Raw genomic sequence first — 9,663 nt, 5'->3', positions numbered from 1 at the left:
TTAAATGTCTGTACTAAAGCCTCCTTATGCCATCTCTCAAAATTAGCTCAGTTCAATAGATACAGAAATAGAAGCATCATTCAGGAATGTTTGTTTAACCTAGATTGCGATTATTAACAAACCTAACTTTAAGAATCCATGTTATATCATACATTATTAGGAATGTACAAATGAAATATGATCCTTTTCTGAATTATTAGGCATGTAATGAATTAGTTTAAATTTGACACAATTGATTGCAAAAAACAAAATTAAGACAATACAGTTTTTAAACAAGGAAGTTCTGTGACAGAGGCCTATTAACATGATTTTTTAAAAAATACTAATTATAGAACCTACAAAATTTAGAAGACAGTACTATAGAACCAAACATATAATATAAATGTATAAATACATTAAATCATACTCTAGTTGATCTTTTGCTTTTTATGAAAACGTTCTAATAAAGCACTCATAATATTTCCTGGAATTCTTTGGGGCTTATCGATCACAGCATTCTTTGTCTTTTCAGCTAATTCTTCTGCTGTGATCTTTAGATCATAGGGAATGGGGTCACCTAAATAAGTACCTAACCTCACTGGAAAACCTCCATACATCGGCACAAGTGGATAATGGAATTTTTCATAAAGCCATCTAAATAATCTTGTTCCTCCAAGTGATCTAAACCCTTCTCAAATATTCAGCTGCCTGAAGTCCTGACCTGAACACTCTGTCTGCTTCTGCCTCGCCTTCCATCCCTTCATCTCTCTGTGCCTGAGCTTCCTCGTCACTTTTGCATCGATTGCCACCTGAGCAAAGCCTTCACCATTACCCCATATTATGTTGTAGGTTTCATCACTAATAAGGGCTTCTTGGACTCACCTGGTCAAATAGCTAGCAAGTCACCACTCCTCAGAATTTCTATACATTTTTCTCTTGGTCCACGGAGAGCACAAAATACATTAAGTAACAAACTAAACCCTGGAATTTTAAAGACAAAATGATCAGCAACAACTGGGCAAGTTCTACCTTTATGAATAAAAATTTTAGCCATGAAATAGTAAAAATCTATGGGAATAGCTCCATGATAAAAAATTATAAGTGCTGGTCCTTCGACTGGTATTTTTTCCATGCCATGAGCTTCATAACCATGCCAAACTGCTGCATGTCCACAGCTTTTCCTTATTGATCCTCTGTCTAGATGGCCACAGTTTTCCTGGCACCAACCCATAAATTATGAGAATAGGCTTCTTTTAATACATTCTTCCTCTTATAAATGTGTAAGAAAATAAGTAGAGAAGGAAGATAGTAAAGTAAGGAAGTATTAAAAGTATCAGTGGCATAAAAACCCACAAGAGGCTGTGCCTTGTTGCCGGGCTGCGGCAGCCATGCTGAACCCATACCGAGTGGCAAGTGGGGGGAACAAGGTCGACAACAGCAAGACAGAAAGCCGGACCGCAGTGCAGCCAATTGGCCCAGAGATATGACGGGCTGCCGCTTTCCTAAGGGTCCACGTGGCAAGCATCTGCCTGGTGATTGAAGCCTTGGAGACTAAGTTTATGATGTCATCACTTCAGCTGTCCAATAGAAAAAGCTCCCGCAGAGAAGTGTTCCTCCCTCTTCAACTCGACCTCTTCACGCCCGTGAACAAGCATGCGCGCGCGGAGGGGGTGGGGGAAATCTCGAGCACTGTGGCGCGCATGAGCAGCGAAGCTCCGCCTCCTGGCCCATATATAAAGGGCTGGCGCAGAGCTCCGCTGCGCTATTTCGGGCTGGAGTGGAGAAGTGTGTAGAATGGTCCTGGGGATTCTGCCTGCTGATACGGAGCCTACCAGTCGTCGGGGCCGCCATTGCAGTCCACGTCCATCCGCTTGAAAATGGCCTTCGTCTTGGCCTATGGCTGGTCCTGGCGGACAGTATTGACCCCATAGAAGCCCCCGAAGCTCCCCTTTTTCGGCCCCGCCTAGTCCTCGGAGTCTGCCCTCCCCCTCTACTCCACCTTCAAGAGGATTTCAAATATGGAGGCAGCGGCTCCCAAAACCACTTCCGTGTTCATCCTCCATCCAAGATCGAAACAGGACCACATCCATGGCGGACGATCCCGGCAGGAAGAGGGAACCGTTGCAGAGCAACAGCGGGGTATATTGATGAGGGTGTCTGGGACTGGGGCCCATCCTTGTCTTTGAAGAGTCTGATCCCTCTCTCGCCGGCCTCAACTGAGGCCACCGCCATTTTCTCGTTGGCTGCTGCCAGTGGAGGCCACTGAACTACTGGGAGGTGTCCGAGGGGCCACGGAGAAAACTCCTGTCGTAGCTGCCCGGCGGGGGCTGGGGGCAGAGGGGTCTTGCCTGGAGGGCCAGAGGCAATGCCCCTCCCCCACCCCCCACCCCCTGTCCTCACTTCCTGGGTTAAGGTGGACCTGGCGGCGAGGGGAACCAAGGCCACCCGGACCTGCCGCGGCTAAGGGCAGCACCGGTCCCCAGCGATCAAGATGTTGCGAAACGTGGCACCCCACAGCAAGCTTCCTGGGGAGGGGAATGCAGGGATACTGGGGCTGGGTCTGGAGGCAGCAGTGCCAGGGAAAAGAATTTGAAAGCCTTCCCTACTGTATGAAGGATTTGAGAGTCCCACAATGGCTTCAGAGCTGACTTCGAAACTGAACCCTGCTAACCCTTCACCCCATGAGGTGTCCAATCCTAAGAAGCCAGGACAGGGTCACCAACCAGCTGCAATATCTGCACAACGTGGTAATGAAGGCTCTGTGGAAACATCAATTTGCACTGGCGTTCCGGCAACCTGTGGATGCCATCAAACTGGGTCTTCCAGATTATCACAAAATTATAAAACAGCCTATGGACATGGGTACTACTGAGAGGCAGCTTGAAAACAACTATTACTGGGCTGCTTCAGAGTGTATGCAGGACTTTAATACCATGTTCACCAACTGTTACATCTACAACAAGCCCGCTGATGACATTGTTCTGATGGCACAGACGTTGGAAAAGATCTTCCTACAGAAAGTGACATCAGTGCCACAAGAGGAACAAGAGCTTGTGGTGACCATCCCTAAGAACAGCCACAAGAAGGGCCAAGTTGGCAGCACTCTAGGATAGTATCACCAGTGCCCATCAGGTGCCTGCTGTCTCTTCTGTGTCACACACAGCGCTGTATACTCCACCACCTGAGATACCTACCACTGTCCTCAACATTCCCCACCCATGTGTCGTCTCCTCTCCCCTTCTCAAGTCTTTGTACTCTGCTGGACCCCTGCTCCTTGCTGTCTCTGCAGCTCCACCAGCTCAGCCCCTAGCCAAGAAATAAAGGGGTAAAGCAGAAAGCAGATACTACCACACCTATACCTACACCCATCCTGGCTTCTAGTTTCCCAGCTAGCCCCCATGGGAGTCTTGAACCTAAGGCAGCATGGCTTCCCCCTATGTGGAGAGAGAGTGGCTGCCCCATCAAGCCCCCTCAGAAAGACTTGCTTGACTCCAGCAACAACACCAGAGCTCCAAGAAAGGAAAGCTCTCAGAACAGTTAAAATATTGCAATGCTATTTTGAAGGAGTTGCTCTCTAAGAAGCATGCTGCCTGTGCCTGGCCTTTCTATAAACCAGTGGACACTTGCTTTGGGGCTGCATGACTACCATGACATCATTAAACACCCAATGGACCTCAGTACTGTCAAGCAGAAGATGGAGAATTGTGATTACCAGGAAACACAGGAATTTGCTGCTGATGTGTGGCTTATGTTCTCTAACTTCTATGAGTACAATCCCCCGGACCATGATGTTGTGGCAATGGCTCAAAAGCTGCAGGATGTATTTGAGTTCTGTTATGCCAAGATGCCAGATGGAGCACTGGAACCAGGGCCTTTACCAGTCTCCACTGCCTTGACCCCTGGCCTGGCCAAGTCATCTTCAGAATCCTCCAGTGAGGAAAGTAGCAGTGAGAGCTGCTCTGAGGAAGAGGAGGAGGAAGATGAAGAGAAAGAAGAGAATGAAAGCTCTGACTTGGGGGAAGAAAGGGCTCATTGCTTGGCAGAACCACAGGAAGAGCTTCGGGCAGTAAATGAACAACTGGCTGCCCTGTCCCAAGGCCCAATATCCAAACCCAAGCGGAAGAGAGAGAAAAAGGAGAAAAAGAAGAAACAGAAGGCAGAGAAGCATAGAGGCTGAGCTGGGGTGGATGAAGATGATAAGGGGCCCCGGGCACCCCACCAACCTCAGACCAAGAAGTCCAAGAAAGCCAGTGGGAGAGGAAGTGGCAGTGCTGCCACAGGACCTTCTGGCTTTGGGCCTTCCAGTGGCAGTGGCACCAAACTACCCTAAAAGGCCACAAAGACAGCCCCACCTGCCCTACCTACAAACTGCAATTCAGAGGAGGAGGAAGAAAGCAGACCCATGAGTTAGGATGAGAAACAGCAGTTGAGCCTGGACATCAATAAATTACCTGGAGAGAAGCTGGAGCATGTTGTACACATAATTCAAGCCGGAGAGTCCTCTTTACATGACTCAAACTCAGAAAAGATTGAGATCAATTTTGAAATGCTCAAGCCATCCATGCTTAGCGAGCTTGAACACTACATCCTTTTCCTGCCTATGAAAGAAACCCCAAAAGCCCTACACCATTAAGAAACCTGTGGGAAAGACAAAAGAGGAACTGGCTTTGGAGAAGCAGCAGGAACTAGAAAAGCAGTTAGAAGATATTAGTGAGCAGCTCAATTCCACCAAAAAGCCCCCCCAAAAAATGAGTGAGAAAACAAGAGTCCTCAGCAGCACAGCAAGTAGCAGTGTCACACCTCAGTGTTTCCAGCTCCAGCTCCAATTCCAGCTCCTCCTCTCTATTCTCCTCTTCTTCAGACACCAGTGATTCAGACTCAGGCTAAGGGGCCAGGCCAGATGGGGCAGGAGGCTCTGCAGGACCAAACCCCTAGACCGCCCTGCCCTCAACCCTTTGCCCTTTGCCTGTGACACTTCATCTCACCCCTGCTCCCCACTTAAGGAGAGCTGGCTCTGCAGGGGGAGGGATACAGTGACAATTACTGAAGGAGGGACATATGGACAAAATAAGATATCTGAGTTCCCATCCCCATTGGGAGTGACCTCTTGGGCTTAGAGCCCCCCATTCAGAGTGATTGGGGTGGGGCAGAGGTACAGGGTGGGAGTGGGCAAAGGCCCTGATATGGGATCATCTGAGATCATAGCTGCCCTGTTCACTTGTAAGGGCCCTACTTGAGGTTGGTCTAATTTATTTTAAACTAGGAAAAGCTGAGGGATAGGGCTGTGGTCCCCTCAGCCTTCATGGGGTTGGAAGAAGGGTGGAGTTCCTTTTTTTATGTTGACTTTTTTTTCCCTACTGTTTTCCCTTTTTTCTTATTTTCTGCTCTATTTGGAGCCTCTGGGGGTTTCAGTCATCTCCCATTTGATCCCCTGGACTGTTGTCATCTTTTTGTTTATTGATTCTAACTTGTAAATAAAGAATATATTATTCAAAAAAAAAAAAACCCAGAAGAGATAGTCTGCAAAATTCAAGTAGTCCTCCAACTGCTCCATGCCAAACCATTCTTCAAGTATGTGGACCAGACAAATCATATAGTGCACAGAATTCTGTCCTCAGCACAGGTTTGATTTTTGTCTATCATTTTTCTTTAGGTGAAAATGATAAATTTGGTCTCTTTCTTCATTGCCATAGCAGCTCTTTAATTTTGCCACAGAAATTAGATATGTATTTTGTCCCAAGCTTCAGTGCATGTATTCTGGGGCAGGAGGAAGTAAGCGGTGCCAGCAGCTCATCCGTGGCCCAGCAGCCAAATGAAGCGAGAAAATTTGTGGCAGGTTCCTTCCAGGGAATGAGTGAGCAGAAAAAGACTCTCCCTCATTATTGAAGGACAGTTTTGCTGGATATAGAATTCTTGGTTGGCAGTTTTTCTGTTTCAGTATCTTAAATATATCATACCACTGCATTCTTGCCACCATGGTTTCTGCTGAAAGATCTGCACTTTGTCTTATTGAACTTTCCTTATATGTGATGGATCATTTTTCTCTTGCTCCTTTCAGAATTCTCTCTTTGTCTTTGACACTTGACAGTCTGATTAGTAAGTGTCTTAGAGTAGGTCTATTCAGATCTATTCTGTTTGGGGTATGCTGGGCTTCTTGGACCTGTAACTTTATGTCTTTCATAAGAGTTGGAAAATTTTCATTATTTCCTCCATTATTCTTTCTGCCCCTTTCCCCTTCTCATATTCTTCTGGGATACCTGAAACATGTATATTTATGTGCTTAATTTTGTCATTCAGTTCTCAGAGACCCTGTTCATATTTTTCCATTCTTTTCCCTATCTATTCTTGTGTGTGTAGGATTTTGGATGTGCTGTCCTCTAATTCCCTAATCCTTTCTTCTGCCTCTTCAAATCTGCTGTTGTATGTTTCCATTTTGTTTTTCATCTTTTCTATTGTGTCTTTAATTCCCATAAGTTCTGCCATTTGTTTTTTCAAGCCTTCACATTCTTCTGTATGGACACCCTGTGCCTTCTTTATATCTCTCATCTCTTTTGCCACATTTTCCTTAAACTCATTGATTTGACTTAAAAGATTTGCTTAAATATCTTTAGCTAGTTGTCTCAATTCCTGAATCTCAGTTGAGGTGTTAGTTTTTCCCTTTGGCTGGGCCATATCTTATTCTTCTTGGTATGAGTCATGATATTTGCTGGTGTCTAGGCATCTGATTTTCTAACTTAGTTTATTCTAGAGGTCATTTTCTTTCTTTTGTCTAGGATTTTCTTAATGATTGGCTTTGTTCTATCTGTTCTTTGTCTCTCTCACCAGCCAGTTGTCATATTGGCTATGCCCCCCAGTCTCCCCCCTAAACCAGTCTCTCACAGCAGGGTTTTTGTGTGTGGGTAAAAATGTCTACTGTCTACCAATGGTGCTTTGTTTCTCACCAGAAAGATCTGGGTTTGTTTTAGGGCATTGCTTTAATAGTCTGGTCATCTGTATTTCCAAGCCAAAATAGGGGTGGGTTCCTGTTTAGGGGGTCTAGACCAGTTCCAGTGGGACTGAAATAGCATCTGGACAGTCTCCGAAGAGCCTTTCAAGTCCCTTGCATTTTCTGGTCCACACAGCAGATGGTGCTGTTCGGTAACTTAATCATCCTTAGAATCAGTTTGGTTAGGCATTTAGACTGCCTTTGACCAGGCAGGCTGAAACTGTAGGTTTCCTGAGCCCTCACTTTGCCATCCAAAATCTGGCTCAATGTGGAACTGTGTCTACCACTTTATTTGTGGCAGAGGACTCCCCCAGCTGTACCAGTTTTAAGCTGTCCCCCAGGCAAGAAAACAGCCACTGGCTATTGTTTCCCTCAGAGGTGGGAGAAGGACTTCCAGATCCATGGCTGGAAAAAGAGTCTGTGCTGACATTTCCTTAGACTCTTTGTCCCTCACTGATCTCAGCCTTGAAATGTCTTCCCCTCTCCCCCAGGTCTTCAAATGTTGGGATCTGTCTCATTGTTGTAAGACAATTTATATTTGATGTGAGGGATACAAGCTGCTGTGAGAGACTAGGTGAGGGAAGAAGAGAGGACTGGCCAATCTAGGTTGGGATTTTCCTAACTGCTATTTATCTGTGACTTCAATTCAGCATTTGTAGGGACCTTCTCCAATCTGTATCTTCCTCCAGAATTCTGAACAATTCAAAATTGTCCTTTTTATCTCATTGATTATGTGGATGCAGCCTGAGAACCCCTAGATTCATGGGCACCTCCTCCATGGGTCCCACAGGAATGAAGTGTTTGCTCTTCCTGTGGAGGCAGCACCCGGATGGGGAATCCTCACATGATCTTAATCACTACAGAATATGGCCATCCTTATCCTTAATTGTACTTAGCTTGTTCATCAATCATTGAAACTAGTTTACAGCGATATGTAGATGTTTGTAGTTATTTAAATTTTATCTAAATTATCATTTCTTACCCTATTGTTCGTGTATTCCCAGAAATGATACTCATAATATATGCTTATATACATATTTTCATCAGATTTGTGAAGGAAACCATAACCTCATCAAAAGTTCAATACTATTACTCTAAAGGCACCATTAAAACTTTTAAAGACCAGTCACATGTCATACACTAGCTTGGAGTGAGTGGAACAGCTGAGGTTGCAGTGAAATTTGTAAGCTACCCTGAACAGGGGTATGGTGCCCCTCCCCACCCAGACCCCATTGACTGTCTCACAGCTGGCTCCCTGAAAAGAAAAAAAACAATCTGCTTGGAACAAGAAGGAGGGCTCAACCCAGCCTCAACTATAGAATTAACAAATTATTTAACTTTTGGAGTTGGGGTGTCTGGCGTATTAGAGAAGGGATGGGCTCCAGGAAGCAGGGGGCACGTAGAAGTGGACACCCATTCTGTGGCTCCAAAAAGCTTGTTTTTTCTTTTTCTACATTTTGGCTCTTTTATCACTCTCTGACTCCTTATCTTTTTAGACTTCAGTAGCACCCCAGCAAGGGCAGAATTAAAGCTGTTGGAGAGTAACTATCCAGGTGAAAGAGACAATACTCTAAAGCACACATTTTTAAATAATCCATACTAACACAAAGGAAGGGCCTCAAAAAGGGATTTTTTTCTTTTTTTTTTTTTCTTTCTTTTTAAAGTAACTATTCTAAGCAGCTCTTTACAGAAAGCCTCAGATATTTGCAACTGGCCCATGAACACAGGCAATGGAGAGCTGAAATAGATCTGACAGACAAAATCAACATAGTGAGGGAGACAGTTCCCCAAAGGGCATAACTCCCCCTAGAAAAGGGAGGCATGGTACAGCTTAATTGGCAGCCCTCCTTCAAAGAATTCAGACCTCAGGGGCTGGAATTCAGAAACTAGCTTCAGTCAGCTATGCCCATGACAGGCTCAGAGTCTGTAGAGAACTAAAGGCATTGTACCTCCTTACACTGGTGGGTGAGCTGTGGGCTGGCAAGCACCACCTGCTGGACAGGATAGGAAAAGCACAGATTCTAAAGGCCTCACAGGAGGGTCTCATTCTCAAGGAAATGCCATACCCTCCTCCTGAGACCTGGGCCTCTCTGGACTGGGAAAACCTGACTGGGGTTGACCATATCTCAGGTGACACTCTCACTAAAAAGGCCACATAGAGGCAGGACAAGAAACAGAAAAACAAGAGGTAAAAAACTCTGATCAACTAAATAGAACCTAAGCTAGAGGTCTAGAATAAGTTGAACTGAACACCAAAGTTTAGAGAACAAAGCCAACCAACAAGAAAACTCTAGATAAAAGAGTAAAAATGAGCTCCAGTATAAACTAATCAAGAAAATCAGATGCCTAAACAGCTGAAGATAATGAGTCATACTAGGAAACATGAAAATATGGACCAGCCAAAGTAACAAACTAATAGTTCAACCGAGACACAGGAGTTGAGGCAACTAATGCTAAATCAATTCAATGAACTGAGAAAAAAACTAATTAGAGATGTTCAAACAAATCTAAATCAATTAAAAACCCAACTCAATGAACTGAGAGAATATATGGCAAAAGAGATGAAGGATATAAGGAAGACACTGGATGACCACAAAGAAAAATTCATAAACTTGTAAAAAAAAATAATGGCAGAATTTATGGGAATGAAGAGCATAATGGAGGAGATGAAAAAACACAATAGGGGAATACAACAGTAG

At 44.8% G+C, this 9,663-nt stretch overlaps 2 pseudogenes; one reads left to right on the top strand and one right to left on the bottom strand.

The window, feature by feature from the left end:
• Nucleotides 1-407: 407 nt before the first annotated feature.
• LOC119518774 lies at nucleotides 408-5,622 on the bottom strand (annotated as a pseudogene).
• LOC119518773 lies at nucleotides 2,471-4,866 on the top strand (annotated as a pseudogene).
• Nucleotides 5,623-9,663: the final 4,041 nt, after the last annotated feature.

This window comes from Choloepus didactylus, chromosome 22, assembly GCF_015220235.1.
Source record: "Choloepus didactylus isolate mChoDid1 chromosome 22, mChoDid1.pri, whole genome shotgun sequence".
NCBI lineage: Eukaryota > Metazoa > Chordata > Mammalia > Pilosa > Megalonychidae > Choloepus > Choloepus didactylus.
This window is presented reverse-complemented; position numbering and strand designations above follow the sequence as displayed.